Genomic DNA, 10,092 nt, shown 5'->3' with positions numbered 1-10,092 from the left:
TCCTACCAGCCCTGGCCAATGGTTGGTCCTTCAGAAGAAGTTGGAAACAGCTGCTCTGCACCTTGCCGAGCCATGCAAAGCCCTTATTTTGGAAGAAAATATTTCCTCATTAGCTTTATTTCCCATCCCCACCCCCCACACACACTCCCTTTTTAGCATGAGGAATTACAAACAAAGCTCAGGAAATGATTCAACCCACTGCTGAGCCTCGCAGCTCTAATGGGGCTTTAATACAGGGGCCAGGAGAGATTAAGGTGGATGGCCTGACCCACTCTGGGGACAGGCCTGTAGCTCTGGTCCCACTGCCTCTGGTGGCTCCTCTTCTCATTGTAATGCTCAAAACAGAAACCAGACTGAAACATCGGACAGAAACAATGATCACAAACTTGTGTTTTTAGTAATTGCTTGCATTTGTACACTCCAGTAACTCAGATTCAGAGCAACTTGAACCAGCTTTGCCTCATATGATGGCTTCCAACCAAAACAATTCCTTAGATGCTGGCTTGTTTGGCATTGCAGAGAACCTGCCATTGTTTCTGGAAATGGCTAAAGTAGGTTATCCAAGAAAACAGAAGTGCCGCAGGGTGGCATTTTCTGACATAAGAAACCAGAGCAGGTACTTTTGCTGTCACCACCACCACTGCTCACATGGAAAGGTGACTCGAAAGCCAACTGATAGCTCCCCAGTACTGCCATGTAGGTGTTTGGAGTAGAGACTGCTCTTAAGTTCAAGAAATGCATAATTGCAACGAGGAGGCATAAACATGAACTTGATCCATGTCCAAACAGCTTCCCTTTCAACCCAGCAGAGCATGGTAACTGTAAAGACATAATTTGAATTATTTCACACCAGATTTGTTTCTCCAAGTCTAAAATAAGGAGATGCTAAAAGCGGGGAAAGAGGAGCTTAAAAGGGAGAAGCAATACATCAAATAACATCAAATAGTTGTTCAGATGGGAAACCAACCTGATCATTTGTTGTAGCTACCCACAGGAGGGGTAGGAGAGGCTTGCCTCCTACTGTATTTTATTTTATAACTCACCTAGCATTTAAGTTGGCCTGGGGATCAAAAGCCACAGCAAAGACAGATGGTGATTTCTGCTGTTGGGCAAGGAGGAGAGTAGTGTGACTCCTGGTGAGCTCTGGACCTCCCAGATGAGCTGGTGCACAAATATCTCTGGCCACTCTGGAGTTTGACAAGGGTGCTCCTGGGCAGCTGCCAGGCAGACGCTGCCATGGGAAGCTGTCTTCGTGTTGCAGTGCAGCAAAAGCCTCTTAGCACTTACACCGAGCACTTGATGCCAGTGGATGCTCAGAAGAGCTTGACCCTCAACAAGGATGCCTTGAGAGAGCTGTAAACACAGAGGGAAAGAGGAAGGGGCTGGTTCTGAATGGCAAAGCCCAGCCCATACAACAGGTGCTTGGTTTCCATGCACCTCCCTTCACTCCCAGAAGTGTTTCCTTGAGCTAGCCTGCACCTATCACACCCGGGCTGTCCAGAGGGAGGAGTAAACACTTTGAGGTTTGACCCAAAGAACGGAATTGTACTAAAACTGACAGTAGGAGTTCCCCTGAAGTGCCATCTCCCTGCCCTGTGGGGTGAGACGAACAGTAACTATAACTGTAACCTTCACTGCAGTTTGCATCCCACAAAGCATTTCCAGTTGAGGCTATTCACCTTGGTCATGAAAATGAACCTGCCTCAAGTGTCTGTTCCAGGAACAGCCATGGAAAAGCACCTTACAACACTTTCCACTGCCGCACCAGCCGGGGGGCAGAACGGCCTCCAAGCAGTAACAAGAGCAGTCGGTGGCCTGACGTGGTTGCTGGGTTCCCCGTAAGCACAGGAGTTGCTGCTTTACCCCGAGAGTGAGCAGTCCCTGGTGTTAAGAGGATCTTTGAAGCTTTTCTGAGTGCAGGAGATCAGATTTATCTCCACCTGTTAGTGATGCTCATGCTCCCCCTCACTTTGCCAATCAAGATAATTCATCTGGAAGACCATGTTGCTCCTCAACAAAAATCACCTCTAGCAGCAATAGCAACAACTTCCCCTCTGACTGGTGTCTCCCCACCCTGTATGTGTTTGCTCTGGCTCATAGCAGATGCTGATGTCCCCAAAGACCTTGTGATGAAGACATTGCTTTGACCAGCAGCTGCAAGAAGGGAGCTTGAGAGTTTAATGGAGGGTGATACTGGCATGGCCTTTGCAACCCCTGGCTGGAAGAGCAGCCCAGCCATGGCTTTTTGGGGAGTGGGAGTGATTACCTAGTCCATCCTCCTGAAACAGCTGTGGGCACACAGCTGTTAGATGTGGGACTGCTGGTGGGAACATCTGGCAACCACCACTGCCCATCCCAGGACACTTGTCCTCCTTAAGGCCATCAAACCTTACTGCCAATGTGTTGGAACAAACCTGGCACCTCTCTTGGCCACAGCAGGAGGTGTCAAGGGGAATAGGCAGGAAAGAGACCTTCTCAGCCCCAACTCATAACCTGCTCTCGGATCATTCAGCACCCAGTGCCATTGAACTGGGAGCATGCTGGGCAGGATGCCTGAGCTCTGCTGTCCTTCATGCGGACTCATTCCCTACAAGCAACATGGTCTCTGCCCTAGTTTTGCCTGTAATGGGTAGTTGGTTGCCAGGTGTATGGCTTGAATAGCCAACACCTCTGAGCTTCTCAGGAGAGCCCACATGCTAGCCAAGCCCCTCTGGGGAGGAGGAAATGAACCTCAGACTGGAGAACCGGTGGCCCATGTGTCTCCCAGCTGTCCAGCCCCCACTGACAGAGAGAACTCAGCCTTCCAGGGATGGATCAGGAAGCCAGATGTAGGATAAATTTCTAGTTCTTCTTTTTGCTTCACATCATAAATGTGCCCAGTGAGGCATCTTGTGGACTCCTTGGTGTGATGGCCCAGCACCCCATCTCACCCCTAAGCCTGAGTTTGGCAGCAGCCCAGTCCTGCCAGGAACACATGCAATTCAGGTCTCTTGTCAAACAAGCAAACCTGCGGCAAACAGCAAATTTCAGCCTGTGCCACAGCTCCCTGTGAGCAGAATGGGTGGCCTGGCCCTATGTGCTCACCGCTGACCTAAGCTGTCCCTTGCAGATTGTTGGAAAAGATGCAGCCCGAGCCCTGGCGATGGGCAGATAGACAGATAGCCACTGCCTGTGGAGCCAGGAGCGTCGGACCTGAATGAAGGCACCCGGATCACTGTTACTGGGTGAAGCTGGATGCACTCGGGCACCTCCAGGTCTCTTAGGAGAGTGATGCCTGAGGAAGAGGAGGATGAGGAAAGCAGTGCAGTGGCAGCCCCACTCCTGCTGGGACCCTCTGTGGTGCAGAGCTGGGTTGGGGCCCCTGGTCCAGTCAGAGCAGAACTGGCTTTTTGGCTTTTTTGCCTTTCAGTTGTGCACTCTGAGGTAATTTTGTCCAGACAGATCCCTGACACAAAATGGGAATCAGTAATTCAGAAAAATGTAAACCATCTGTTGAGCAGCATAACAGCAGAGACCTCTTGGATCATTCACATATGTGAGCTCTCGAAAAACCTGCTCATTTGGGCAAAGTAGAGTTAGCTACCATTTTTTTTTTTAATGACACTGCTATTTTGAAGGGAATAACTCGCTGATTCCTGTGCATGTCCAGCACATGGGCTTTGATCTCAAGTAGAATGTTTATAGCAATTATTTACAGCACAGAAGTGCAGGCATGCTGCTGCCCCTCCATCAGCATTTGGGGTGCTCTGGGAGCTGCTGTGCTGGGAGGGGGCACCCACTCGTGTCGGCCAACTGCAGCAGGCTCTGCCACGGGACGTGCTGCCCTGCTGCCTCCACACACCTGTATTTTGCCAGCCATGGTTTAGTCAAACCTTTGCTCAGCACCTTTCCTTTGCCATAGCCTAAGAGGTCTACAGGGCTGTCCCAGGTCTAAGGGGACTGTCCCGTCACCAGGCTGGAGGAAGACCATTTTCCCAGGGTGCAGAGTGCAGCCCTCCTGCCGTGTCCCAGCATCTAACCAAGAAGATTGGCTACAAAATGCTTCTCTTGCTACTCTAGGAAAGCTGGTTTCCTGCTCAAAACAATGTGGTGATTTGGCTTAAATAGCTTTGAAATGAGGTAAAAGGCTGGTTTTTTTCACTTGCTTTAGTAGCTAATCCTGAGCAAACCATGTGCAAAACCAGCATTTCTAACCTCAGCCACTGGGTGCCCAAGATGAATTTGGAGAGGAGAAGAAAGGAGACCTGCAAGGTGCTCAGCCTGGGCTGGGAGGTAGGAGGAAATGGAGGCAACCTGGGGCTTTGGTGCTCAGAAACATCAGAGATGGGAAAAGAGATGCCCCATGAGGCTGGCACGTCCCTCTCCTCCAGCCCTAACAACCCGCAGGCTTCCCTGCCCTCACCTCCACTCCCAGCTGCACTCCTCACTGTGAGCAGCTGGATTTCCTTCTCCTGAGGTGCTTGTGTCTGGTCTGACTCTGCCTCCTTTCATCTTTTCTTTAATCCTTTTCTTTTTTCTGCCTTTTAAATCTTTGTCTCCAATTTCAGCACCTCTAAAGGGTGAGTGAAGCTGACCACTGTGTTCTGCTGTTAAACAGCTATTTACTAGGCACCAAGCCACACTATTGTGAGTATTGAAAAAACACATATCAAAGCTTTTCAGGGTTCTAATCCAGCCAAAGCACAAAGGATTGGGGATTTTGGCAGTTCCTGGGCAGTCCTGAGCACCCAAAGGGACATACAAAGCCAACGCATGTGTGCAAAGATCCACCAAAGTTCTGTCTAAACCCAACAACATCCAAATGAAACTTCATTACCATGACAACCCTGTGCCTGGCTCCTCAACACCTCCCAGCAGGAACAGGGCCTCCCTTTTGCTGCCCAACAGCTTTTGGCTGGCACAGAGGTTTTTCACCGGTGCTTGAAGACCACAAATGGTGCGATCACTTCAACCTAACTCCCCCAACAAAAAGGCCCCATCCCAGATGTGATGCACTTTATTTCTGCCCGGATCTTCCACCTGGCCCTAACACATTTAATGGTTGTGAGATGAAATAAAATGCTCATCTATTTATATAATTCCCAGAGAAAAGTAGAACTCAATTTACAAGGTTTATGTTTGCTGTACTCAGGTTCCAAGCCTGGGGAGAAGGACGTGATAATAATTTCTACACAGCCTTTTAGATTAATCAGCTATAAAATACTGTGGGTTTAGTAGGCAATTCTTTAGTAGTTGCACTGGTATTCACAAAAATCTTGGGTTCAGCCCCTCTGTCTCCTGGCAGTCTGATACAGAAGCTTTCAGGAAAACGTAGGAGAACTGATTTACCAGGAGCTGCACTGGATGACTCTGGAGCTGAGGCTCTGTTAGCCTTTGCTGCAATGGTTTAACCACTGATGTGGCTGTCCCCTCCAGCCCATGCCATCACATGGCACCACCGCCACACCTGTGGCTCACCCAGGTTTGCACAGTGTCTGCACACTTGTGTGCAGGTGGGGGCCGGGGTGGCCAACTGCTCATGGTGCTGAGGCCATGACTTCCCATGGCAGGAGAGGCACCACCTTCCCTCTTGAAGGTAAATTCCTGCAGACAATGCAATATCCCAGTTTCTCCTGGGCTTGCTCACAGGGAAGCAGGGCATCTCTCCTAAGACCATCCAGTACCTTTTGCTGCCACCCCAGCTCACTCTCTTCCAGAGGGTAAGACTGCTTCAATAAATGGGACCTTCTGGTGAGACCACTCTTGCACCAATTCCCAGCAGGATTTAACTTCCTGAGGTTCTCGTGTGGAGCCAAGAGCAGGGGCAGGCAGTGCTAGACATCCTGCTCCCACCAGCCTGCCCTTATCACCCCAGCCCCAGGGCTCAGGGTGGCTCAAGGGGGCTGGGAAAGGGCAGGGCCTCCCAGCAGTGCCCACCACAGTCCCATTGAGGAGACCCTGTAACATTGCTCTCAGTACCCCAGTCCTGGGGAAAAGCCAAAACTACCTGAGCAGTAGGACAGCACACCCAGCACCACAGCTTTGCAGGGCGAAAGAAGTCAGGGCGCCTCCAGGAAAGCTGAGATGCAACAGCACCCCCAAAATTGAAACCCCTACAGGCAGGGCCTCCAGGACAACAGGTTGCAGCCCCAAAATAATGCTCTGGCTTTGCTGCTGAGATCAGTGGAGGTGCCTCAGGACAAAATGGGGTCCAGCACCCAGCATGATGTGTCAAGGACAAGACACAGAAGCAGAGACAAGGCACTGTCAAAAGAGGCATTAATTAGTGCTAATTGCAAGTAATCAGCCAAACCTGAGAGCACTAAGGAACCTAATCCTGGCAAAGCCCAGAGCTCCAACCGGAGTGAGGAGGGCATTCGCTTGGCAGGTTGTGGTGGGAGAACCTCACAGATGGGAACCCCACGCAGTCTCCCCACACCCTCACTCACTATTCCCATATCCCATCCAGACAGAAGTGTCTATGTGCTGCAGCACGTGTGTGGCTCTCACAAGCTGCTGTCCCACGTCCCTTGGAAGCAATTCCCATAGCCACGAAAGTTCACATTACGCATCTAAGGGGAGACCTCATCACTCTCTACAGCTCCCTGAAAGGACGTTGTAGAGAGGTTGGTGCTGGTCTCTTCTCACAGGGAATTAGTGACAGAACAAGAGGAAACGGCTTTAAACTGCAACAGGGGAGGTTCAGACTGGACATGAGGGAAAAATGTTTCCCAGAAAGAGTGGTCAGAGAGTGGAATAGGCTGCCCAGGGAGGGGGTGGAGTCACCATCCCTGGGTGTGTTTAAGGGTCGTTTGGATGAGATGTTGGGGGATGTGGGGTAGGGGAGAACTTTGTAGAGTAGGGCTGAGGGTTGGACTCGATGATCCCAAGGGTCTTTTCCAACCTGAATGATTCTGTGATTCTGTGATCTTGGGAAATCCTGCTGCAAAGCCTAGGATGGGCCACAGATCCTCCCCAGGCTTCTGGCTACTTCAAAGGCAGGAGAATCACCAGGGAGATCATTCCAGGAGATGCTGGAAGATGCCACATCACAAAGCAAGCCTTGCTCCTGTCTTCCCATCACCCTGAGCCCACCCAGGTGAGATTCTCAGTGCACATAGGTGAAGCCTTGGGGCCCTTCTTCTCCCAGCGCACTTAAATTCATTTTCTCCAGGTATTTGGAAAAGTCAAATAATAGCATTTTCAACACACATCTGCTTTCTGTGATCTGCACTCTTCTTTTTCCCTCTAGAGACCACACTCCTTCAGTCCTCCATCACCTACACTGACAGCACTTTCAGCTTTTGCTGCTTTGGCCCCAGGATCCTCATGAAGCTCTTTGTGCTCAGAGCAGATCTCCAAGCATGGCACCAGGACCTGCAGCTGCACTGTGACCCTGGGCATCCCACTACTGAGCCCCAGGATGCCTCCCTGAGACAAATGTGGGTGATGAACAGGGTGCTCTGGTTTGCTCTCAAAATGAGGACGGAATTTTTTCTCTTTCATCCTTGTAACATGATTTTCCACCTGCAGTACATGCCTGTCCTCACATCTTGCAGACTTTATTCGGCACCAGATCCTCATGGATATAGAGGAGCTCTCAGAACTGGTTTGAAATCCTACCCAATTCCTTCCTTACCCATTCCCTGTGATTTCTCCTAGAAGACGGATATTTCTATCCCTGCCCAGCTCTGCAATAAAAATCAGGGCACAGATGCACCCAAGTGAGCATCACAGCAGGTGCTGAGCCAGGATCCCTGCCAGGTCTGTGACTCTTGTCTCCTCAGCACTCGTGATGAGTAGCAGGCAGGACATATTCAGAGTGAGCAGGATGGAGGTGTAAAAGATCTCCTCTCCTCTGTGCCAAGCCCTGTGGGTACCACACAGGTCAAAGCCCAAAGCTCACCTTGCCAGACTACACAGGGTGGAGACCCACTGGCAGACCTGTCTGAAAAAGTCGGGAAGAAAAGTTCAGTCCTCTGAATCTTGCTGGTAAATTCCCATTCATGCATGATTTCTCAAATGCCTTTTGAGTGCTTTCCTTTGCTCTCTGTGCCAGCAATGAGTCAGGCTTGGATGTGCATTGTCAGGCAATCCAGAGCTGGCCTCTCGCTAGGAAACACCATTTGTTCAGCAAAAGCAATATGGAAGTGCCCTCTGGTGGTAATTCCCTATGTCACTGCCTGGATTTCCCCCTCTCCTTTCTGCTCAACATCCCCCTGGGATCTTTGCTGGGATATCTGCACCGGTGCCAGGACAGTTCCTGCTCTGCTAGCCCCCACGCACTCACAGGTGCTTCGCGTCCCGCTTCATTGCCAGGTTCTGCAGCAAAATGATCAGCGTGTCCCTGATTTCATTCCTGCTGCGGGCCAGGACGGCCCCGGGAGCTGAGCACTTGGCCTAGTTTGCCACCCACGTGTTAGCTCATCCTTCGTGGATGAGTCCGACAGCAGAGAGCCGCTTCAGCTGAGGATGCTCAGAGTGGGTACTCCCACAGTCCCTTTCTTTCCCCACTAACATTTGTTTTTCAGCCAATTTTAGTAAAAACTAGGATGTGTGAGATATCAGGGTAATTAAGATCCCCTATGCTGCATGAAAAGTGGTGGCCAGGCAGGAGAAAAAAACTAAACTTGATCCTCCACTATGGAAAGACTGCAGTGAAAGCTCAACCGCAGTACAAGCCCTCAGAGACACCACAGGAAACCAGGTTTTATAACACTGCTTTTCCCGAAACTCCTTTTGCAACTCACTGTTCTATTTAATGTCTATAAAATATCTTACAGAGCTATTAATTTTTCTTTAGAAAAAGCATTAGAGATTCCTGCACAACAGCTTTGACTGCTGTGGGGGAGAGGGTGGTGTAACAGAAAACGTGTGCTGTGTCCACAATGGCATCAAAGTCCAGCATTTTTAACCACGAGGTTGTGCCACCCAGCTCCACCGGCAAGGGACACGCTTACACTGGCTCTTTCTGCTCTGTTCCATGAGAGGGGCAGAAATAGGGAACTGCAAAGTAAAAGTGAGTCTGAGTTGGAACATCCCCCCAGTCTGGGATCCTGCAGACCCCAGGCAGACGTCAGAGGCGCGCCGGTGGGATGCAGCATCCCAGGGGCTCCCTCCTGCTCCGGGGCAGAGGGGCACAGAGGGGCTGCAGCCACCAGCCTCTCCGCTCGCCACCACACCTGGGCTGCACCCACGTGTTTAAACTGCGTGGGCCAAACCCTGCACCCACGTGTTTAAACTGCGTGGTCCAGAGCCTTGTGCGCACCCCTCTTCTGTCACATCAATCCCTACAGGGAGATGGTCTCATCACCCTCCAGCACAGCCCCCTCGGTGGCAGGAGGCCACCCGAGCCACTGCTCAGGAAGGTGTCACCTAGGGGTTGCACGTTACTGTGGGTTGGTTTGACAGCAAAAGGATGAGTGACCCTTCACGTCTGGTTAAAACTCTGCTTTGCCAAGAGCTTTCATTCTGCAGGAAGGACTTGCCTGGCTGAAAGCCTTGTAAATTAGGGGCCAGGCTGACAATGCTTCATTTCTGTGTACGCTGTTCCTGGCACTCAGATGAGATGCTCATACGAAATGTGTGTGCGCGTTAAATACCAGCCCCAGGACTGTGAAATAAAGTTGCCCAAAGCTGACCTCTTTAATTTGTATTTCAGCCAGCTCAACAAACAGTCTGTATCTCACAGAAGCAGCTCAGCACACAGCAGTTCTGAAAATTCAAAGTAGCTGTGTAGCTGTTTAAATATAGACTAAAGCAGATATTTAAGTACTTATTATTCCTCCTGGCCCCTACAATAAATCAGCTTATCCTGCAAACTATCATGCACTTAACTTGCTCTTCCCTGGGTGAGCTCAGCCCAGGTGTTTGCTATCCAAATGTCAGCCAGGCAATGGAGACAGGTCACACCACACACCCTGGTGCCTGTACGGTGAATGTTCATAGTCCAACAAAAGAAACACACGTGCATGTCCCGGCTCAGCACCAAATGGCAAAACGAGCAGCTCTGCCACTGTCCTGCCTCCAGTGAGCCAGCACAGCAGGGAACTTCTGCAGGTTGTCTGTCTGCAGCCTCTGGATGGACAGCCAGCAGTGCCTGCTCCCCCAGCC

Source organism: Strix uralensis, chromosome 14 (genome assembly GCF_047716275.1).
Source record: "Strix uralensis isolate ZFMK-TIS-50842 chromosome 14, bStrUra1, whole genome shotgun sequence".
Classification (NCBI taxonomy): Eukaryota; Metazoa; Chordata; class Aves; order Strigiformes; family Strigidae; genus Strix; species Strix uralensis.
This window is presented reverse-complemented; position numbering follows the sequence as displayed.